Genomic DNA, 25,894 nt, shown 5'->3' with positions numbered 1-25,894 from the left:
CACGTGATGACATTTCATCTATGGTGTTCATCAAACACCCTAAACGATGATTCGATAAGGCTTCGCTTTTTTCAAAGGACGTTAACGGGTCCAGCAGCAAAATGGTATATTGAATTGCCTAGAGCTTCGTTCGACAACTTCAGTACCTTAGCCACGACCTTTTTAACCCATTTTCAATTACCGATAAGGTATGAAATGGAAACAGAACTTCTTACCAACTTCAAACAGACAACAGCCACTCACATATCTGATCATATACATGAGTGGCGACGTCGTCGTAGGATGGTAAAAATGTACGTTCCTGATCAGCTATTAGCTGAATGGTTTATCAAGTCATTACTACCTTCCATTATGGAAGATGTGGCAAAGGGGGGAGTTGTAACGGAAGAGCAAGTCATAGCTCGTGCGCAATATCTGGACTTGATCTATACTCAGTCCGACATGCTCTACGACAAAATACCTGACGCCCCTAGACCGGAATTCTCAATTCCTCCTCCTCCTAAATCGAACAATGACTCTCACGCCGGCGATGGAGTGATTGGAAAAACAGACACGAAATCAACAAAGGCTACATCTAAGAAGGCCCGTAAGATTTCAGATCAAAATGCAAAAGACGAACTTCTTGCTTCGGAACTAAATGCCGTATCGACAGATAAGGGCAAAGAAACCAAACAACCAGGAAGCAAGAAAAAACAAGGCAAAGGGAAGAAGAAGAAACAGGGTGAGTCATCTCCCGAAAAACCTTCTTCAAACCCTCCTGGAAATAGGAAACCCTCTACAGGGTGTCACATATGTGATGAGGATCATTGGAAGAAAGAATGTCCATACAAAGCTGAGCTTAAAAGATTCTTTAAGAGTTCGAAAACCTCAGCTGTGTTAACTGATCCGTTTCCAAATCCAGGAACAAATCTGGTTGAAAGTGGAAATGCTTCCCCGTCTCAAGTGCTAATGTTGTCGGTTTCAAAACAGCAAAATGATGCTTTGATTTCGACAAGGAACAAAGATTACGGGAATCCACAGCTGTCGAACGACAAGGATAAAGATCAACCAAGTAGTTCGACAACAACTTCGAAAGAAGTTGTACCACCCATCATTCCTGAATTAACAATAAAACTGCCGAAGGGAGTAGTACACAAGTCAACATTTAATCCCCGCACTAGAGCGGCACAGCATTATAATATAGTGGAAGATTTGGCCCAATTGCCATCCGCTATGTCGACTCTTGAAGTACTACAAAATTGCCCATCCCAAAGGCAGGCTTTGTTATCAGCCATTAGTTGGGTTGACCCAAAGGATTCCAATCTTGTATCCTTCGACCACAAAGGATACGATCCTCAGTTACCAGCCCAACTAGCTTTCCTTATTCAAGTGAAAGCCCTCAACAAAACTGTTCATCGAACAATTATTGATGAGGGGGCATCCACATGCATTATGTCGATGAGTTGGTGGAAAACTTTAGGATCTCCAACCTTGTCGTGATCTTCGACGACATTAAAAGCATTCGACGGAAGGACATATACCCCATATGGTATCCTAAATAACTTGAAAGTTGAACTAGGGGGAAAAACGGTAGAAATAGATGTTGAAGTCATTGATCGGAATCTTGATTACAACATCCTACTAGGAAGACCATGGATCTATGCCATGGCAGTTGTTGTGTCGACCTATTTTAGAAAGATTGCATTTCCCTTTCAAGGAGGGATTACAATCGTCGATCAACAAAACTTCCTCCCCAATGGTTCTCAAGTTACAGGAAGCATTCCCATGATCCATGGAAGCCCCCATTCACTTCAGAATATCGGAGTAGGCCTACTAAAAGATCCTATACTAATGGGAACTTTCGCTCTTCCACCTCCAATCAATCTGGCGGAAGTAGCGTCGATAGGAACCTGCAATATGATATCTTCCTCAAAGATCTCAGAAAATGATATCAACATGGATCATGTTAGACTCCGTCTCATGTCAGAGATTGATTCTTCTTCAAAACCCTGTTTTGAAGAAGAAATCATTAATATGTTGCCTTTTTATGTAATTTGTTCTTTAGCTCTTCAAAAGGCAGCAGCAACTTCAAGCTCCTATCCCTGCACAAGCACAATTCAGAATATCATCAGCAATCAGAGGCAAAAAGCTTTTGGAGAAGTCTCACTGGAAAGCCCGAAAAAATTTCACTGTCACAGCTATTGAATTAAATGATTGTGTTAGCGCTGGGAATTTTTATCAGAGGAATGTGATCCGAGGTGATTTTGTGCTGGTTAACACTGTGATCGTTGTCAGTGCATCCTAATGTGCAAATGTGGTCTACAAATTTCTGCTAAGACTTTCCATCCATTCATGCAAGCAAGTGAACAGAGAAATGAACTAGATCTGGTGCTCCCAATCTACAAAATGATGCGCGACCATGATGTCACGCCAACAAGGGATGAACAGGTTTTTTTTATGAAATCAAGGCATTTTGTTTTAGTAGTTGGGGAAGGAGTTTCAACCCAACTATTCAAGAATGGGCAATTCTACTCTTCAAGGGAAACTCGAAACTCCCAATACATTATCTAATGTCGCTTTCATACAAGCTTTTGATGCTAAGATATCAGTTGACAGATGTGTTCTACAAGATGAGCTTGCAATGAATCAGCTGGAGGTACATGGAGTGCTACCATCAATTCATTTTCTTCTTTCTTCTAGTGTTTGTAATGCATTGAAGGAATTTAGTACGAATCACTGGTTGAAGCCTGATGACTTTAAAAGGGAACAAATGACAGTCAGATTGAACAATGTCTCTCATGATTGCAAAGTGCGAGAAGGGTCATCATTTGGCAGTATTGGTGTTGATAACCTGTCCACTGATTAGCCGGGTATTTCCTTGAACAGTAAAAATCTACTACCAACATGCTCAGTGTTGTAAGGTATAAGGTAATGCTCGAGTTGAAGTCTCTGTCAATTGAATTGTGTCTTGATGATGGGGATTCTTGTGCAAAGCATGAAGCAGGATATGATGCTTTCATGACCTGATGCATATTTGCACAGGCTTGTAATCATTTGGACATTGATTTTACCAAAATTCATTCACCAACTGATTTAGCTATAGCTGTTCAACTTCAGAAATATGTGAATCTACTTTATCTTGGCTGGATCAATTGTGTTGTTCTTGACTTAACCACAGGAGGGGATGCAACAGAGTCTAGACCTATGGTTCGGGGTCGTAACCGTCCAAAGCTTGTATCCAATAACCTAGTGCTTGTTTGGGGCTTTCAAACTGGGTACAATTGCAGTGATATGAGAGGCTTGGTGTCTGGTGTCCTGGGAGCAACATCCTCCATCACTGGACTTTTCTTCTTGGATGAGAGCTCTGCAGTCATTCATTTTCGTAATGAGCAAGTTGCAGCTGAATTTATTCATAAAATGGAAAAGACAATGTCAGTGAGCAGTGATTGTTTATCATCTCAGAACCCCGTAACCACACTATTATATGTTGGAGGCACAAATGCAGCAGCAAGCTATGATATATATGAACAGATATGTAATTTTGATCCGGGAATTGTTGATATCAAGGCCAACCTTATAGAGTTTCAAGGATCTTCTCAGACAGTACATGCGGATCCCATGTCTGGGGCTTCAACTACTCTGTTTACTTTAATGATTGACCGTGGAATGACATTTGAGGCTGCGTCTGAGTTGTACAGCTGCCTTCATCGTTTGAAAAACGATTGGAAGATCTTATGTAGCATCCAAGATTGAATGATTATCTACAATTCCAAGTTGTTTCTATAGCAACTCGAAGATCGGGGTTTAAGATTGTTTTTCTTCTACGGCTTGCACCACTACTTCCATTCAACATGCTAAATTATCTGCTGTCTGTGACTTCTATTGGCTTGGGTCAATACATCCTGGCTTCCTGGCTTGGTTTAATGACATCTGCGGTTCTTATCTTTTTGATGGCAAAAATAGCAAAGCGATCTCTAGCTATGGCCCTCGAAGGGGATGGCAAATTAAATGGCATCTCAGTACCAGCCGATCCTACTATTGCGATTGAAGCATGTTCAGATGTTCAGCAACCTCTTCTAGTCAAAATAGATGGCAGCGTTGATAGACATGGAGGACCTGTCCATACCACAAAACCAACAAAAATATATCAGTGCCATCAAAAATAACACTTCCAGTTTTTGAAACGCAGTATCCAAAATCACATAATGCAAAGCCGGTTTATTTTCTTCTCCTCATGCTTCTTGATACATCAGCAAAACCTTTATCGAGGAACTTTTATTGGCTCCATTTGCCAGGAGGAAACTACAAATTACTGGAGACATATAGATCTAAAAAGGTACCGATACGGAGTACTACTAAAGTTTTGTTGGTAGGAAACAGATATACTGTGAAAATAGAAGTGCATAACACATCAAACAAGTCAGTATCTGAATGTCATTCTCTCCCTAATGTTGAAGATCATGACAGCCAACATGAGCTCATTAGCATTGAGAATAATTGTGAATATGGAAGTATGAATGTAGAAGAACCTGCGACTGTGACAACAGAGGGATTGCTTTCAGGGGTGTCAAGCCTTTTTTCAGGAAGAACAAAAACATTAAAGTGACAAGGGTCTTTGCCGTTCAACAAAATCCGCAAATGCCTGGATGCGTGGATTCATGTGCTCAACCGATATGCCCATTATTATCGGATAAGAAAGATTGTAGGGGGGTCGATTTCCATCCGATATATGCGGTGGATTTATCCCAGATTATCAAAATCTTCTCCTAATTTCAGTAAAATGGCCAACGCATTTCCAGATTTGGGGCGCAGTTTGCAAAGTGGCATTTGTAGGTTGTTTGCGTGTCAACAATTTGAATTCGAATCAGGGTAACGTGCTTGTTCTCAAGGAGAGCTGCACTGATGTATGTGGCTTTATTTACACTCCCGTTGATGTAGTGGCCATGAATGTCGTTCTCAAACGGTGGTGATCCCAACTACGTGGCTCTTTTACCATCGGGTTTTGTTATTCTGCCTAATGGCACACAGTCGAGTTGGGGTAGCAATGTCATTAATGACAAAATCTCCAGTGGCTCGTTGTTGACTGTGGATTTCCAGATTTTAATCAACTCTGTGCCAACAACAAAGCTATCTTTAGGGTCGGTTGCAACTGTCAATAGCCTCATATCCTGTATAGTTGACCAAATTAAGACGGCTCTGAACTGTGAAAACGCTGGATTGAAGAAGGCGCCTCTTGTTTCTTATTTCCATCTGCTCTATTTTTATGGCTTTAGTTGAAACATCGCCCCGACTTTTGAGGGTCGATCTGTTGTTTTTTGTTTTAGTTGATTTAATGTATAAAAAAATATTTGGTAAAGAAGAGAGAGGGAGAGGAGAGTTTTCTGAGTGCTGGGAGCTGCTGGAGCGTAGCAGAGCTTTCTTGTACAGACTTTGACAGAGTTTTTAATGAAAATTTCACAACTCTAACTTCTGAGATTCATGTGGTATGTTAATTTAGCATAAGTTTTCCCTTTGTCTCATATGTAAACTGTTATGTTTCATTTCATTTCACGATCATTTCTAGCTGAACAAATGAAGTGTTAAAGTGAGAATTCATGCCTGCCATGCTCCACTTTTAAGTTTGTTCAATTCAATGTTTTCTTCTGTTTAAGGAGGATTCAAAGTATTATTTGCCCTCCTTAGCTCCTCACCAGTCTTTCCATCCCATTTGAAATTTAGATTTGATGCTAAATTTCTTGCCTACCTTGCCTCAGTCGTCAACCTGTGTTGTTCATTATATTTCTTTGCTCAAACTGTGATTTTGCCCAGGCAGCCCAGAAAAACCCCATTATTTTATTAAAAACCCCTTTATCAGTTTACTAGCCTAATATCAGTGTTATCTTTGATTGGTCATCTCACCCCATTGAAAATTTGCCGAGATAGACCGGAGAGAGCCTTCTCATACCCCGTAGGGCTAGCTACGAGGTGAAATGGTTTGATGTTGCCTTGAAGGTTTACCTTCCTCAGCCTAGGGTGAAATCTCAAGCGCTAACATACTGGCGACCATACTGGGGAGAACAAACTTGTTTGTAGGTTGATGTGTTTGTTTCATAAGTCTTAGACGGAGCCTGAAGTTATGCCAGGAGCCTTCGAAAACGCTCTTGTTTTACATCAGCGTTAGTAGATAAACGCTGCTTCAGTCAATCTCCGTGAGCTTGTGAAAACAACACTTCGGTTGCATTTTACCCCAGTACATGCGATCAAGGTGCAGATCTGATGCTGATGGTGGACAGCGGTCAGACACTTATGCAGGCTGAACCATTCACCTGGCGACTCCAATTCGATCCAGACATTCCAGTGCCTGTTGATTCACTCATGCAATGGTAGGGTATGTGGCAAACCCTGCACTGTGTGAAGCTCTAAACGAATTTAGAGAATGCTTAGTGGATATTGAAATTAATGAAGAAGTTTTAAGTTTTTTCCTTCAATGTTTGAAATCTCCGAATTATCATCCTAGCGTCTGTGAGTTACTTGTTGAAAGAATCGAGAAGGAGATTCAAGATTTAGATGAGCAGATCCAGTCTTATGATTTCCAAGACCCTAAAAAGTTCTTGGAAATCCTTCTTCCTTCACAACAAGAAATAACAGACTTGCCTATAGAGGTATACATTGACAATGTGCAGCTGGAAGTATGCATTGCAGAGTTGGGGCAGCCAACAGAGTCCGGCGTCCGTGATCCTATTGCGGCATACATGGACACATTTTTCAGTTTGATTGATAGATCAGGCTGTCTTTTCCGTGACCAGGGTCAGTACGTGCATGAAGGGCTGCCAGCAACTGCATCTGTGACTTCGTGGCAGCATTCTCAAGCGGCTTCATTTTCAGGTTTACTTGAATGGTTAATATGGCATTTCAGCATTACCTGATCTATTGTTTGTACAGCAGATTAGAGTAGGTTGTGTAAATAAATAAGCAGCCATAAGGGCAGCATCTGGTTTTAGTTTGCTTGAAGATTGTTTCAGTTCAGTTTCAGTGTGAAAATTAAGTCAAGAGTTGTGTTGATGATGACTCCATTGCCCAATGGGTGGAGGCACTGTCTGCTCTCCCAAAGTTCTGCGGTTCTTGGCACCTCCACGAAGCGGCAGCTGCCATCCCAAATGGAGCCGATGTTAGACTCCGTCTCTTGTCAGAGATTGATTCTTCTTCAAAACCCTGTTTTGAAGAAGAAATCATTAATATGTTGCCTTTTTATGTAATTTGTTCTTTAGCTCTTCAAAGGCAGCAGCAACTTCAAGCTCTTATCCCTGCACAAGCACAATTCAAAGCATCATCAGCAATCAGAGGCAAAAAGCTTTTGGAGAAGTCTCACTGGAAAACCCCAAAAAATTTCACTGTCACAGCTATTGAATTAAAGGATTGTGTTAGCGCTGGGAATTTTTATCAGAGGAATGTGATCCGAGGTGATTTTGTGCTGGTTAACACTGTGATCGTTGTCAGTGCATCTTAATGTGCAAATGTGGTCTACAAATTTCTGCTAAGACTTTCCATCCATTCATGCAAGCAAGTGAACAGAGAAATGAACTGGATCTGGTGCTCCCAATCTACAAAATGATGCGCGACCATGATGTCACGCCAACAAGGGGATGAACAGGTTTTTTCTATGAAATCAATGCATTTTGTTTCAGTAGTTGGGGAAGGAGTTTCAACCCAAAAATTCAAGAATGGGCAATTCTACTCTTCAAGGGAAACTCGAAACTCCCAATACATTATCTAATGTCGCTTTCATACAAGCTTTTGATGCTAAGATATCAGTTGACAGATGTGTTCTACAAGATGAGCTTGCAATGAATCAGCTGGAGGTACATGGAGTGCTACCATCAATTCATTTTCTTCTTTCTTCTAGTGTTTGTAATGCATTGAAGGAATTTAGTACGAATCACTGGTTGAAGCCTGATGACTTTAAAAGGGAACAAATGACAGTCAGATTGAACAATGTCTCTCATGATTGCAAAGTGCGAGAAGGGTCATCATTTGGCAGTATTGGTGTTGATAACTTGTCCACTGATCAGCCGGGTATTTCCTTGAACAGTAAAAATCTACTACCAACATGCTCAGTGTTGTAAGGTATAAGGTAATGCTCGAGTTGAAGTCTCTGTCAATTGAATTGTGTCTTGATGATGGGGATTCTTCTGCAAAGCATGAAGCAGGATATGATGCTTTCATGACCTGATGCATATTTACACAGGCTTGTAATCATTTGGACATTGATTTTACCAAAATTCATTCACCAACTGATTTAGCTATAGCTGTTCAACTTCAGAAATATGTGAATCTACTTTATCTTGGCTGGATCAATTGTGTTGTTCTTGACTTAACCACAGGAGGGGATGCAACAGAGTCTAGACCTATGGTTCGGGGTCGTAACTGTCCAAATCTTGTATCCAATAACCTAGTGCTTGTTTGGGGCTTTCAAACTGGGTACAATTGCAGTGATATGAGAGGCTTGGTGTCTGGTGTCCTGGGAGCAACATCCTCCATCACTGGACTTTTCTTCTTGGATGAGAGCTCTGCAGTCATTCATTTTCGTAATGAGCAAGTTGCAGCTGAATTTATTCATAAAATGGAAAAGACAATGTCAGTGAGCAGTGATTGTTTATCATCTCAGAACCCCGTAACCACACTATTATATGCTGGAGGCACAAATGCAGCAGCAAGCTATGATATATATGAACAGATATGTGATTTTGATCCGGGAATTGTTGATATCAAGGCCAACCTTATAGAGTTTCAAGGATCTCCTCAGACAGTACATGCGGATCCCATGTCTGGGGCTTCAACTACTCTGTTCACATTAATGATTGACCGTGGAATGACATTTGAGGCTGCGTCTGAGTTGTACAGCTGCCTTCATCGTTGGAAAAACGATTGGAAGATCTTATGTAGCATCCAAGATTGAATGATTATCTACAATTCCAAGCTGTTTCTATAGCAACTCGAAGATCGGGGTTTAAGATTGTTTTTCTTCTACGGCTTGCACCACTACTTCCATTCAACATGCTAAATTATCTGCTGTCTGTGACTTCTATTGGCTTGGGTCAATACATCCTGGCTTCCTGGCTTGGTTTAATGACATCTGCGGTTCTTATCTTTTTGATGGCAAAAATAGCAAAGCGATCTCTAGCTATGGCCCTCGAAAGGGATGGCAAATTAAATGGCATCTCAGTACCAGCCGATCCTACTATTGCGATTGAAGCATGTTCAGATGTTCAGCAACTTCTTCTAGTCAAAATAGATGGCAGCGTTGATAGACATGGAGGACCTATCCATACCACAAAACCAACAAAAATATATCAGTGCCATCAAAAACAAACAACACTTCCAGTTTTTGAAACGCAGTATCCAAAATCACATAATGCAAAGCCGGTTTATTTTCTTCTCCTCATGCATCTTGATACATCAGCAAAACCTTTATCGAGGAACTTTTATTGGCCCCATTTGCCAGGAGGAAACTACAAATTACTGGAGACATATAGATCTAAAAAGGTACCGATACGGAGTACTACTAAAGTTTTGTTGGTAGGAAACAGATATACTGTGAAAATAGAAGTGCATAACACATCAAACAAGTCAGTATCTGAATGTCATTCTCTCCCTAATGTTGAAGATCATGACAGCCAACATGAGCTCATTAGCATTGAGAATAATTGTGAATATGGAAGTATGAATGTAGAAGAACCTGCGACTGTGACAACAGAGGGATTGCTTTCAGGGGTGTCAAGCCCTTTTGCAGGAAGAACAAAAACATTAAAGTGACAAGGGTCTTTGCCGTTCAACAAAAGCCGCAAATGCTTGGACGCGTGGATTCATGTGCTCAACCGATATGCCCATTATTATCGGATAAGAAAGATTGTAGGGGGGTCGATTTCCATCCGATATATGCGGTGGATTTATCCCAGATTATCAAAATCTTCTCCTAATTTCAGTAAAATGGCCAACGCATTTCCAGATTTGGGGCGCAGTTTGCAAAGTGGCATTTATAGGTTGTTTGCGTGTCAACAATTTGAATTTGAATCAGGGTAACGTGCTTGTTCTCAAGGAGAGCTGCACTGATGTATGTGGCTTTATTTACACTCCCGTTGATGTAGTGGCCATGAATGTCGTTCTCAAACGGTGGTGATCCCAACTACGTGGCTCTTTTACCATCGGGTTTTGTTATTCTGCCTAATGGCACACAGTCGAGTTGGGGTAGCAATGTCATTAATGACAAAATCTCCAGTGGCTCGTTGTTGACTGTGGCTTTCCAGATTTTAATCGACTCTGTGCCAACAGCAAAGCTATCTTTAGGGTCGGTTGCAACTGTCAATAGCCTCATATCCTGTACAGTTGACCAAATTAAGACGGCTCTGAACTGTGAAAACGCTTGATTGAACAAGGCGCCTCTTGTTTCTTGTTTCCATCTGCTCTATTTTTATGGCTTTAGTTGAAACAGCGCCCCGGTTTTGGGGGTCGATCTGTTGTTTTTTGTTTTAGTTGATTTAATGTATAAAAAAATATTTGGTAAAGAAGAGAGAGGGAGAGGAGAGTTTTCTGAGTGCTGGGAGCTGCTGGAGCGTAGTAGAGCTTTCTTGTACAGTCTTTGACAGAGTTTTTAATGAAAATTTCACAGCTCTAACTTCTGAGATTCATGTGGTATGTTAATTTAGCATAAGTTTTCCCTTTGTCTCATATGTAAACTGTTATGTTTAATTTCATTTCACGATCATTTCTAGCTGAACAAATGAAGTGTTAAAGTGAGAATTCATGCCTGCCATGCTCCACTTTTAAGTTTGTTCAATTCAATGTTTTCTTCTGTTTAAGGAGGATTCAAAGTATTATTTGCCCTCCTTAGCTCCTCACCAGTCTTGCCATCCCATTTGAAATTTAGATTTGATGCTAAATTTCTTGCCTACCTTGCCTCAGTCGTCAACCTGTGTTGTTCATTATATTTCTCTGCTCAAACTGTGATTTTGCCCAGGCAGCCCAGAAAAACCCCATTATTTTATTAAAAACCCCTTTTATCAGTTTACTAGCCTAATATCTGTGTTACCTTTGTTTGGTCAACTCATCCCATTGAAAATTTGCCGAGATAGACCGGAGAGAGCCTTCTCATACCCCGTAGGGCTAGCTACGAGGTGAAATGGTTTGATGTTGCCTTGAAGGTTTACCTTCCTCAGCCTAGGGTGAAATCTCAAGCGCTAACAGATCATGCAATGGTTTTTCCCCCAAGCCCAATAGAAATATTATAGCAATCAATGTTCCTAGCATGGGAGGCAAACCCGAATCAACGCTTATCAAGTGCTTGGGTAGATAGGTCTAGAGAATATGGTACCCCTTCAGATCCTTGGTCGCGAGTGCGTGGAACCGACGAAGGAATTGTACAATCAATGTTGATTGAAGGGGCACCATGGAATGATTGCCACCATCGTTCTCTTCTTCCGGATTATGAAGAAGATACTCAAGATGACCTTTATCATCCTTCAGTTTTTGAATTCATATCAAATACTGTAAATACGGTGGATTCCGAGTGAAACTTATCGAACATTGAAGAGACTATCGCCATAAACATCTCGACCAAAACAAATGTTTTAGAGAATATTTATGTTGGAAAATGTTGTTCTCCTTCAGAACTGGAAATATATAACGCTCTTTTTCACGAATTCAGAGATGTCTTTGCTTGGTCATATGATGAAATGCTAGGCATTGACTTGAGTATCGTTGAACAAGAAATTAAGATGTATCCAGATGTCAAACCGGTAAGACAACGGCTACGGTAGGTGCACCCCAAGAAAGCCGCTGCCATTAAGGCAGAAGTTGAAAAACTTCTCCATGCTAGTTTTATCTACCCGGTTCCTTTGACCGATTGGGTATCCAATATTGTCCCTGTTATGAAGAAACAAGGGACAAGTAGAGTGTGTATCGATTATAGGGATGTAAATCAAGCTTGTCCAAAAGATAACTACCCTACACCCTTCATCGACGAGATAATTGATGAATGCGCCGGATGTGAAATCTTTTCATTCATGGATGGATTTTCCCGGTATAATCAAATAAATATCCGCCTACAGGACCAGTCAAAGACTTCATTCATTTGTCTGTGGTGCACATTCGCATATAAAAAATTACCCTTTGGTTTAAAGAACGCGGGAGCGACGTTTCAGAGGGCAATGAATTATGCCTTCCATGACATCAAAAACATTGTTCAACCATACCTCGACGACCTTCCGGCTCATTCGCGAAAGCGGACTGATCATCCGCAGCATTTAAGAGCAATATTTCTACGTTGCCGACACTACAAGATACGACTCAACCCACACAAATGTGTATTTTGCGTCAGTTCTGGTCGTTTACTTGGCTTTGTAGTCTCCAAGGATGGGATTCGTCTCGACCCCTGCAAGGTCCAGGCAATCATAAATTTGCCTCCACCTTCAAATTTGCTTCAGATTCAGAAACTCCAAGGGAAAGCAAACTTTCTGAAGAGGTTCATTCCAAATTATGCCAAACTTGCTGAAGGTTATACACGTCTTTTTAAAAAGGAGGTACCCTTTGTATGGGATCAGGTTGCGTAAGCTTCCTTTGATGCTTTGAAATATTCCCTAATAAAAGCATCATTAATGTACGCCCCTGATTATCAAAGAGATTTTAACCTGTATCTGGTTGTAGCAGATACAACCATCGCAATGGTTTTAGTTCAAGAAGTCGATGGAATTGAACATCTTATATATTATTTAAGTAAGAACTTAAATGATACAGAAAGAAAATATTCTTACGTTGAAAAACTGGCGCTTGCAGCTGTTCAAGCGATACAAAGATTTTGACACTATGTTTTCTTTCGGAAAACTACCATTCTGTCAGATTGCAACCCCATGACTTATATATTGTCGCGACAGTTGTTGGGGGGAAATATTCAAAATGGATAGCGATCCTTCAAGAGTTTGATCTGGAATTTGTAAAATCCAAGTCAAAGAAAGCTCTAGTTTTTGCAGAACTATTATGCGATCTCCCATCGTCGTCCAACGATGAAACATCCGAAGAATCAATCGTGGATGAAAATTTGTTTCTGATATCTACAAGCAATGAGTGGCATGGAGATATAATAATTTATCTCCAAACCCAAAAGTTTAGGCCTGACACCTCACACTCTGAACAAAAACGTATTCGATACCAATCAAAAGACTACATGATCGTCCGTGATACACTTTACCGTCGTGGTATCGATACAGTTCTGAGAAGGTGCCTCACCCATGAGGAGGCCGAAAAAGCCCTGAATGAGTGTCATTCAGGGGCCTGTGGGGGGAATCAATCTGGATATGCTACAGCACACAAAATCTTACGAGCAGGATACTTCTGGCCAACAATGTTCAAAGATTGCATAACCACAGTCAGAAGTTGCCATGCTTGTCAAATTTTTGATAGCAAAACTAGAAGACCACCCGCACCTCCACAGCCAATAGTTGTTGTTGGGCCGTTCGCCAAATAGGGCATCGATTTCATGACATGTAACCCCACCTCGACCGGGGGGCATGGGTATATCATAGTCGCAGTTGACTGTTTTACCAAATGGGCCGAGGCGATGCCTACATTAGATAATACTGCTGAAACAGCTGCCCTTTTCTTTTTCAATCATGTAGTCGCCAGATTCAGTGTACAACAGGCTATAGTCATAGATCATGGATCACATTTTCGCAATCACATGATGCTCAAATTAGCTGCCAAACTAGGATTGTCTCACGACAGCTCTACTCTGTATTATCCGCAAGCCAACGGACAAGTTGAAGCGATCAACAAAGTCCTGAAGCGCATGTTGCAAAGGATGATCGGAGTTCACAAAAGAAGGTGGCACCTAATCCTATACTCAGCCTTGTGGGCTTACTGAACATCGGTAAGGAATGCGACTGGGTTCACACCCTTCCAACTGGTATATGGCCTGGAAGCAGTCTTACCAGTCCAGTGCGAAATTTCGTCTCTTAAACTCGCAACCGATCTCCTCCCCGGAACTTCAGAAGAAGAGGCTCGTTTCTTGGAATTAATCCAATTGGATGAAACCCGTCATGATGCCACCTTGGCTAACAAAGCCCATAAGAAACGAGTCAAGGCGCAGTTCGACAAAAATGTCAAACCCCGTATCTTCTCAGAAGGTGACTTGGTCTTGCTTTACGACCAAGAATCCGATAAATTGGGAGCAGGTAAATTTAAAATCTTTATGGATGGGCCCCTATATTGTTAAACGGGTGTTAGCAAAAGGAGCCTACGAGTTAATGGATTATGACGGAATTCCACTGGCGCAACCTCGTAATGGGTTGTACCTCAAGTGTTACTATGCTTAAATAGTAACCAATGTGCTTTTGTTGTATTTTGTTTTCGCTAAAATGTTCATTTTGGTCGAGTAATCCAACTTTTTACATTTATTGCAGATGTCAAACCTTTTGGAGACATGTGTTGGATATGCCGACGGAGCGAGTCGTAATTCGCGGAACCTGTCCTCCGCAGCCTGGGCCATTTTTTATCCAAGCGGCGAGTTAGTAAGTTTCAGAGGTGTATGTATTGGTCAATCAACGAATAACATCGCTGAGTATAGCGCGTTGATAGAACTTCTCTCTGATGCCATCGCCCATGGTATACGCTGACTAATCGTTAGGCTAGACTCACAACTCGTAATACTACAACTCAATGGTATATATTCCATCCGAAACCCGGCTATTTATCGCATGTTCCTAAGGGTTAAGATTTTGGAAAGACAATTTGATCTTATTCAATACCAACATATTTCCAGAAACTTAAACACATTAACCGACTCATTAGAAAACTATGTGTTATAGACATTTGCAACATTTATAAAAAGAAACACATCATCAATGTTTTACATGTGGATCATATAACTCAACCAGAATAAAACCCCGAAAATCAAAATATATATATATAGCTGTTTATGGATTACATATAATGTTTTGTAACCAAGACAAAATCGGTCACATGACCCAAAAACTCAAAATTCTAGGGGGCACCCTAGTCTAATGATGCTCGTGATAGCAAGTCACAGTCTGTGCGATCATGCATAAGAGACGAGTCCATCGTCTAGGCACACCAGTAGTATGCCGCTGTAACTGCAAAGGTAGCTCGTCGATCCTCACATCTGGAATACTGAGAGTAAGGCTCTCAACCTGCTCCTGCACAGCTGTGAGAGTCTCGGCCACATCAAGGTCACGAAGAATAACCCTCCCGGCGGCCTCTCCTGCTGGAGCAGCGGCTGGCACTCTCAGGCGAACTACTGGACGAACAGGACCAACATCTGCATGTACACATGAGTTTGATTAAAGTCTTGATAGAATAAAGCACAAGGACATTATAAATAAAAATAGTAAACAGTGATATGGTCGAAGATTTTACCAATAGCGCTCCACTTCTCGCCATCCGGTAGTACTAAATCCGGATCACCCCGAAAGTCCATGCCAGCATATGGATACTCGGCATAAGCCATCTCCTGACGATCAAACCACCTGAAGAAGGTATCAGAAAATGAAATCTGAGACTGGCCAGCACGCCTAGACATATGGTCAACCCATCTCTGCATACGTGGTTCAGTAGGAGAAGGTAAGTCGAGTGCAATGTACTGTGGCTGCATCAGTGGTATCTTCTCCAAGGCAAAGGCGGTCAAAATAGAACCGAACCCAAAGTTCTTCAACCTCCCGTCCTTTATCTTGGTCAATTGATTTTTCATCACAAGAAGTACTGCATCGCACCAATTGAATATTTTCGGTTGGAGGCACTCCAAGGCATGCTGCATATAGGATCTGTTGGCTACATGAAGAGACGCACTACCGGCCATCCTACCAAAAGTAAACATGATAGACCTAAGGGACCTGTCAGTGACATCACGGATGATGATCTTGCCGTCTTTACTCGGCTGAGATCCTTCCCTGCAATACTGGTGGACATAATCTCTCACAGAGTCACTTCCTCGGGCCGAACCTGACAAAGAGATGGGGGCACCCCGCCTCGACAAGCCAGTCAAGAAGTAAATGTCTACTGCAGTCAAGGGGATAGATTTGCCCCTAATCTGGAAAACTTGATTGATAGGATCCCAAGCATCGAGCAAATACTGCAGTAGGTTGATCTGTTGTCTCATGCTAGAGATGCGGAAGAACTTCAGTAAGCCACAGTTCCGCAACACGTTCACTGTAACCGGATCATGTAGGGCAATCATGTCCTCTTCTTCATGTTCTCGTTCTCACCATGTAAGGGTCATCTTGCTCTGAGATCTCTGAAAAACAAACAAGAGAGGAGTGAGATCTTGATTTTGATGAGAAACAGGCAAAAATTCATCAAAAACTGTGCAACAAATTCCTTTTCTGCGCCCAACACACCTGTAGCAGCGTTCCACCTGCGTTCAATGTCAAATTTCCTTCATACTGGCCAACATTCAGCGCAGGTTTCGATGTACCCAGGGTGCGTTGATGGCAGAACGAACCCATCAAACCCTAGAGGCTCAGAAAAGCAGAGAATGAAGCACAGAATGCAAAAAGGAAACCATGAAATGAAAGAGCTCGGGTTTAGCTCCTACCTGGTCCAGACGGCGCCAAGAATCGTCCACAGAATCTCCCGAAATCAGCTGATGAAAATCAAGGGGGAAAAGGCACCTCCAAAGCTCCAAAAAACCAAGTTCAAATGAAATGGTAAAATGAGAGGTAAAAGCACTTTTTAATTTCTTTTTACGTAGTTCGAAGTAAAATATTAGCGTTTTAACCTCATTTTCAAACAAATGTTGTTCATTTCTAACTAGTTTGATGAAGCAGTTGAAAATACAGTACTATCTTTGGAAAGACAAAGCTATTTATGGTAAAAATCAAAACAAGACCATCTTATCGAGCAGTTTTAGCACATAGTTCAAGCTCGTTAAAAAATAAACATAAGACCGAGCAAGTGTTTCAATCCGCGTTTAAGCTCGTTAAAAAATGAACTATCCTCCGATAAATAACCACCGTGAATGTAGCATTATCAGCCATTAAAGCCTTGGTCGTGTTTGCACCGTCACCTCCACTTTTCCATTGGCCGATCATTCACCTCCATTTGATTGTTTACCCATTTTGAGGAACAGCTGCGAAGAGTGATTTCACTAGCCTTCCTCGTGACACTGCCGTGACTGGAAAATTCCAACCGTTACCTGGAATCAGCTGCTACCCATTTTATCACTTGTTCCTCAAAAGACGAGTCTTCTTTAAGCTCTTTTCATCTGACTCGTAAAATATGAAAAGATTGTCGAGTTTTGGCCTTCCAGCTCGTTAAAGCGACCGGAAGTGCTATCCCTCCTCTAGATTTTAATCTTTTTGGACCTGAGGGATTATTGCACAAAAAGATCGAGCGCTTGTGTTGTTCGGCTCGTTAAAACTATCGAAAATTCATCCCTTTTGTATTGTTTTATACTTTTTCGGACTTAAGGGATTAGATGACGAAAAAGGAATTCCGGAGTTAACTTTACGTACCTTTTCAAACTCTCTAAAAATGAAAAGGACCGAGTGATCTTTGTCGTTAGACTTGTTAAAAAGATTAATAGCGACAAACTTGTCTTTAGACGAGAACGAGTTTCACTATCGCTAGGCTCGTTAAAACATGATGGGTTTGCCCGAAGGGAAAATTATAGAACAAGCATATGTTATCCTCCTCAAGCTTGACAAAATAAAGAGGTACTGGTCAGCAATGACTGGGGAAAAATTGGGAAAAACTCAAAGAATCTTTATTGGTAGCAAGTCGCTCTTGAACATGACACTTCCACTCCGTGCCTAAGTCGGGTTGGGTTGTTTCATTCACCTATCACATCACCATGGTCTCACCATACCATCCACATTTGGGGTAAATGCTACCAATCCATCACATAAGTGTCGCCGACGTGTTCAAGAGAAGTCATCCAGAGAAGTCACCCGTGTCCCATCCACTACCATACATTATACTTCATTCCTTCATGACCGCCGTCCTGAACCATATATCATCAGATTGTTTTCACCTCCATCAAAATCATTTACTCCGCTCCGTGTCATTGATGTGGGATTCATCAAGGCCCTCCTTTGAAGGATTGCTTCTTGTCGACACCAGCTCATTATCCAAGAAGTTGATCTAGGAACACCCCATTCAGTACTTTGAAGCTTGCATGCCTCAATGGCAAGTTTCTCACTTCCGGCGATAGGTATACATCAATGACCTTTGACCGAAAGATTTTGCGTGGTGTTCGACGCCAAGTCCTTTATTCACACCATGTGAATTGTACTGCAATACCTTGAGGGTCATCATCCTTATCGATGATTCCTCTCACACTTGTTAACAATTTACATCATTGATTGGTAATCAAGCGATGTCTTTCCATGTTCGACTTCAAAACATTTTTCACATGGATCGACTTGTACTTCGAGTGAAGATTGGACGAGATTGAAGACCCCGGATCTAGTTTCATCCATCAGGACTGCGATATATATTCAGGAAAAATAAAGACATTGACATGTACAGCATTACAGCATAGATAATCATCCTACCAAAAGGATGATGACTTCATCAAAATCATCAGTCTACCATCAGACGATTGTCTGTCCTGTGTACATAAAAATGAATTTATAAAGCTGAGCATGGGAATGCCCGCCTCAGCTAGATCACGAAATCAGTATGAAGATAATGTATTGTATTGTATCTTATTACAGGTCTCCTCCCAGCATTGAAAGAACTTCGGATCCTCCTAATAAAGCATTTCACCCGATAAATGGCCTCATACTTTAGGGGGCAACTGTTATAGACATTTTTGTGCCTTACAGCTCTAAGCATGAAATGTCCATAAACCAAGGGATCCTAAGTCCCTAAAAGTGTTGTTCCTACCCCTAGAGGAACAAGGTCAACCAATTACAGCTTCTCCCAGAAGTTCTCCACCAGAAACGGCTCAGAATCAGTCAAATCAGGATCATTTCAGTTGCTCCACTAGCTAGCTGCGTTGCATAGCACCCCAGTACACTAGCTAGGTGCGTTGCAACGCACCTAAATGCACTACCAAGGTGCGCTGAGCGGGAAATGACAAATGGCAGTGTCATTCCGCGAGGTGGACAGACAATGGAAGCTTCCAGAATCTTCCTCAATCACACTTGCCTCACTGAGTTCGACCAAGGATGAGTAAGAGGCTCTCAGTCTCCAAGTGGAAGCAAGAACTGACAGAGAGAAGCCACAAGTCAAATCATAAGCTGACTCATCCTCTTTGCATACATCTATATATGGATCCCTCATCCCAGAGATCCAGAGGCTGGAATTTTGTACTTTGCAGAGAATTGTTGTTGGTTTTGAGATTGAGATCAGTGCATTGGGTAATTTATGCTTTGTTGGAGGTGAAGAAGGGTTTCCTTTGCTGGGAGGTTGATGCTGGATCGGGACTCACTTGGTTGTATCTCCTCTTGGATCTTCTTGTTATATCAATAAAACTATTTGAGTTTCTCCTACATGCTTGTGTATCAATGATGCTTTGTTATATTTGCATGTTTAGCTTAAATCTGATCCTAAGCTATTTATGAATGTAAATCTATGTCTTTGTGTAGTTTTCATCTTCTGTGATCTTGCAGGAACTTGGCGAAGCTGGACAAGTAAGGGAGCAGGTAGCTGGAATCTGTCAAAGAGAAGAGAGATTGGATCAAGGGACTAGCGAAAGACACAGGTTGGTTCATCCTATTCCTCTTCGTTTACAATTCATAAAGAAGAATATGAAAGTAGTTTTCCTTGTTTGTTGCTAAGGCACTATCACACCTTAGTGGGATAGGGGCGTTCTGAGTAGACACTTTTCCCAACAACACTTGGAAATCACGCATCCTTCCCCCAGACTGCTTTATCGTCCCGCACTCTCTTTCAACTAGCTGGAGTAGGGAAAATTTTAAGAACCCCCCCTAAATTTATATTTATAATAAATGGGTGAATCTCCTTGGTATATAGGAAAAATGGAAGGCGATTTTATCAATAATATAATATGTATATATAATTTTTTGGCGAATCTCTCACTAGGCATGGTGAATATTTTACTCAATTATAAAATCTTGTAAGAGCTTGGCGAGTCTTTCACTAAATAATGAAACTTTGTAAAGTCCTAGTGAATCTTAGCATTGTGAACTCTTAGAGAATTTTTTGAAAAAGTATAAAACCATATATGACAAGAGCCACATGGTGGCAATATCACTATTTTTTTTCACATTTCCATGACATGGAACTTGTTTATAAAATTATAAAAAATCCAACCAAGTCCCTTATAATATGCAGGTAAGCTTATAACAGAGTCTAATACCTCTAGTATGCTTGTCTTCATTCAAGTGTCATAGCTGTTATACTTAAGACTGTGAATCACAACTCTCTCCAAACTCAAATCTATAGTGTAATTAAAACCTTTGGAAATTGAATCTGACAACTCTATAAAAAGGATTAGTGAAATAGAACCTTTTGTGAATGAGCCCACTAACTATCACTGCTAAACAATCAATCTAGACTATTAAGTCTTCCATCTTGATCACAATCATGCTCACGATCAAGGATGTGCGACCACCTGGCCTGACATAATGGCCATCATAGCTTCCAATAATCAACAACCACCTTGCAAGGACATCCTAGCTCATGTCTCATGAATTTTATTCATTAGTCTTAACTGATATAAATCTTATAAAGATAACATTAGAATCCTCTCCAGATTCACTGTTAATACAAGGGTAAAGGAAATTTTCTAGCTCAAGGCACTAGCCAACTTTGGTATTTGTGACTCCTTTGTGGGGATGCACCTACCCTGCCCCATTGGGTTTCTGCCTTGTAACATAGTTCAAGAATCACAAGACTTTCCAATATTCCTACTCCATTAGACACACTTTATATGCTATACATAGTGAATGGAAAAGAAGCATTATAGAACACACAATTTCACAGAAGGAATGAAAATCTTAGCCAGTTCAATATCAAAATCTTAACCACTGATTAATAAAGAATAACAAGTAGTGTAATGAATTGTTCCAAGTTATTTATTTACAAACTATAAAGAATGTAGTGGAATGGAAAATATTACTTAGGAAACCCTTCAATATTTTCTACTAATATGTCTATGCATGTACATATGAAATTAAGAGCATTGTTGAATACAAAGTTTCCTTTTCTCTTGCCTCCATTTTGACAAATCAGTGTGAAATCAGTGTCACTTTGAATCTCATTTCCTTTGTGGATGTTTTGACAAATCAATGTGAAATCAAAGTCACTTTGAATTTCCTTTCCTGCGAGGGATCACATCCACAGTTGATTAGTAAAAGATAATCTACTATATATTATGTTCAAGAAACTGACTACAATCTACAGTGGAAACGAGACCTCAATTCTTATTCTGAATTTGAATATCTCAGGACAAAATAAGAGATAAAAATGCATATGGCCTTAGTAGCTAGAAAACAATCACTCCATCATTATAAGACCACCTAGATTTTGGCACTTAATCTAAATAATAGCACTAGTTGTAGTGCTTATTTGCATTAACACCATGGAAAAGCAACAACAATGTTTTTCAAAGAACACTTACTAGAAAAGTTGTAACGTTCTGAGAATATTTAATGATAGCATTTGAACCTAGTAGCTATGGTGGGGAAACTAGGGAACCCAAATCTTGGAAGATATCTCATACCAAATCTCAGAAAAAAATAAAAAAGGGAAAAAATCAAAATCTAGAAATGAAGCAATGAATTGTTTACAAATCAAATACAATTCCTTTAACTAACAGTTAAATTGTGGTGATATATTTAAATATTTAGTAAGAGGGGAACTTCAAACCATGGAATATTACCTTTGTCATTACTGTCATCCCTCAGTGACTGAGATTACAAATCAATACTTATGGAAAGATTGTAAGAAATTTTGTGAAATAGTAAAGCATAACCTCTATTTTCAAGCAAAAAAATCAAGACATTGTTACATCAAGAGCCATAATTGATACATAATCAATGAATCAAGTCCTTGTATGGCATAGGCTTGTTTCACAACCTCTATTTTCTCAATAACAAAATCAAGACATTGTATGTGGTTATTGCCAAAAGGAAACTACGTTCTAATTTGGAAGAGGATCTTATCAAAAGACATGGATTTATTCAAAGCTACAAAGCCTAATGGGTTACTGAAAAATAAGTTGGAATATGGGATCATGATACTTAAATTGAAAAAATATGCTTTCCTTTGAAAAATTACAGTTATACAATGTTTTTTGAAAGCATTAGAATTTGAAATTGGGCCTTTCTATCAGGACAAATTTTCATTAACAGAATGTACTTTCCTACCTGAAACATTGTAGATATCCAAGAAAAACGTGAAAAGCATAAGAGAACTTAGCATAATGTACTTTCTTTCCTTCCTTAACATTCTTAAAGAGTTGAGGTTCCCCAAGTCATCAGGTAACTTTCGAAGGAAATGACAGTTAGTAATAGTCCAATTCACAACTGAAGATGTGTCACAAATACGAGGGGGCATCTCCTCCAAATCACAAAAGTGCTCCAGGTTAACATCTACCATTATTGGAAGCTTAATTCTTCACTGGGTGTTATTGAACCCAGACATTTTTCCAATCTTCACTAAAAGCTTAAAGATAGCTTCTCTAAGTTCTACATGACTTTACTATGCTCTTGAAGTGGGGGCACATGCAGCCTCTCCAAGTGAATAGTCTTAAACTAAGTGAAGATAAGTCCGATAGATCTTTCAGTGTGGATCTCTTTAACCCATAATTGAATACTATGTCTCTCTTGAACCCATAATTGAATACTATTAGGACTTTCAAATTTTTCATGGAACTCAAAAATGTTGGAAGAAAGTATTTTCTTCCAGAAAAGAGTAAAACTAAAGCCTCTACTTGAGGACAATTAATGTCACACCAATAATACTTCTCCATGGAATCTGTATAGGTAAACCACAAATGCAGAATTCCATTAGAATATTGTGTTTATTGAATACACAAATGAAATCATTGAATTTCTTTAAAATATCTTTTGAAATCAAAATTACAGAAATTACATATCAATAACCTAGTCGGTGTAGGATAAAATTCACCTTTGTCATTCACAAAAAGCATGAGAAAAAACCTAATACTATATATAAAACCAAGAAAAAAATCAAATTCATCACTTCTAGGGACCTCATAACCACCCTGCCAATACACAAGTATGTTCCTGTTTGCAGTTAGAAAAATTACCCAAATTACAATCTATTTACTCCAGCCTATGTTGGAAAGTTATAGAAGGATTACTAGTGTAATCAATCCATTCCTTTTAGCCCTGGTTTCAGTTTAAAACAGAAGTATACAAATATACTTGTCCAATGTATATGGTTTAACCACTCACCTTAAGATGTTTTTACAATATAATCTCCTAAGTCTATTTAATATCTTCATTATCATAAAAACCAACCTATATCCATCTTAACTCCACATCTACCACTCTTAGGGGGATGAAATCTATTTATCCCTCTGAGCACTTGGTAGACCCATAATTAAGATGGATCTAAGATGATAGAATTTCCCCTTTAAATAGTCTATTCTCACATGAATACCATGGTATTACCATGGGTTATCATAAACCTGGAGCTTAAAAATTACTATTAGTAATTTATAAAAATTAATAAAATTAATAGTTGATTTTTATTTTATTTTTTATTTTAACCAAGCTAAAATGTTTATCAAATATTTTTTCACTCTATCCTAGTTTGCATATCATGATATTTGATACCTCTCGGGGGTTAGTAGATCCAGAGTAAAGATGGATCTATGCTGGTTTAATTCCCCCATTTAAATAGGCTACATTCCAGGTGAATACCATGGGTCAATACCATGTGCCATTTTTATTTTTATTAATACTAATATTAGGATTAATAATGTTTTTTTGCATGGTATTAATAATAATCTAGCCCATGGTATTTGTCCCATAGTATTTTTCCCATAGGTTTCACCTAAATATAATGCATTTTTGAGTTTTCGTAAATATAAGGTGACTTATGGAGTAAATATAAAAAAATGTTTTATTTGTTTACCATACCTCTCATTTATTTATATTTTTATTAATTTACCATACCTCTCTTACAAATATGGTATTTGCCCATAGGATTCACTTAAATAAAACCTTTTTTTGAGCCTTCTTAAATAGAACGAGGGTTATGGACTAAATATCAAAGGAGGTTTTATTTATTTACCATACGTCTAGTTTATTTATATTTTTATTTATTTACCATACCTCCACTTTACTTATATTTTTATTTGTTTACACCCTTGCATGTATATAAGGTGACTTATGGAGTAAATATAAAAAATGTTTTATTTATTTACCATACCTCTCATTTATTTATATTTTTATTAATTTACCATACCTATTTTATAAATATGGTATTTGGCCCATAGGATTCACTTAAATAAAACCTATTCTTGAAAATTAGAGAAATGGAAGGTTGTAACTCCTAATTTCAAGGACTAAATTTACCTTTTTTACCCTCTCCCTTAAATTAAGGTGGGCTATTTAAGGTGATTTGTAAAAATGTACTATGATACAAAATATTCACTCGCTAAAAATTTAAAACGCCTTAATTTCGCCAAAGGGCGAACATTCGCCCCTAAAATTTTCCATGGGCTGGAGCGGTGAGACTATCCTTCAGATGGTTAGTCAGGCAGTTGGCTCACCCGTGTAGAGCTTCAGGCGACTACCATTCACTCTTCCTGGGAAGGGGTCTCCATTGAGTTTGGCAAGCTGAACCGCACCCCCATCGGTAGCTTCTTTGATGACATAGGGTCCCCACCAATGCTTTCAGAGTTTGTCAGGGAATTTCTCAAACTTGCTGTCATATAATAATACTAGATCATTCTCCTTGAAAGTGTGTACCTTGATATGGCGATCATGCCACGCTTTCTCGTGTTGTTTCTGTACTTGCTGATGGAATCCAGTCGAAAACCTTTCCTCCTCCAGTTCTTCGAGCTGCGCAAGCCATTCCTCCACAGCCCCACGGTTTGCCATACCTATTATTGCTGCTATCCGCAGACTAGGCACAATGTATTCCATGGGCATAACGGCCTCCTTGCCATAGACTAACTAAAAGGGTGTCTGGCCTGTCAACTTCTTGCATGTGGTTCGATATGCCCATAGTACAACAGAGATGCACAAGTCCCAGTCGTTTTGTTGTGCATTACAAACCTTTGTCAATGCAATCTCTAGAATTTTGTTGAATGCTTTAATGGTCCCATTCACTTGCGGGTGATAAGGCGTACTCGTTGATGATATATCTAGAATTCCTTAGTAAATGCATTGATTTCATTCAGAAAGTACGTTCCCCGATCACTCATGAGAATTTTGGGACATCCAAACCTTGTCAACACGTTCTCGAACAAAAACTTCGCAGCCATGCAGTCCTTGACCGGCTGTGCCTCTGCCCATCGAGTCAAATATTATGTCACGGTGATGATATAGCATGCGCTCGTCTTCCCCTGCGGCACGATAGGTCCTAAAAAGTTGATTTCCCACTTCTGAAATGGTTGTAGCATCATCGGTGGCTGAAGTGGCATTTCATCCCTCCGCAATGGTTTCCCCATCCATTGACATACATCACAGTTTCAGCAGTATGCTTTCAAATCTTGATGCAGAGTGGGCCACCATAATCCTGCGTGAAGAATCTTATAGGCTGTGGCGTAACCCACATAATGTCCACCAACAACCCCCCCATGTGCTTCGGCCAGGATCTATCCTCACTCGAACTCTGGGACATACCTACGTAATATTTCGTCGTTTCCCATTTTGTAGAGGTGCCCTACAATCATGGTAAAGTTTGTTGCGCGTATCACTAATTCCTTCTTCTGCTGAATAGAATATCCCTATGGTGTGATTCCTGTAGTTAATAAGTGGATTAT

This window comes from Pinus tabuliformis, chromosome 5_1 (assembly GCF_031772625.1).
Source record: "Pinus tabuliformis cultivar Carrire ecotype Pingquan chromosome 5_1, CPIR1, whole genome shotgun sequence".
NCBI classification, from domain to species: domain Eukaryota; kingdom Viridiplantae; phylum Streptophyta; class Pinopsida; order Pinales; family Pinaceae; genus Pinus; species Pinus tabuliformis.
Note: the sequence above shows the minus strand (reverse complement) of the source record.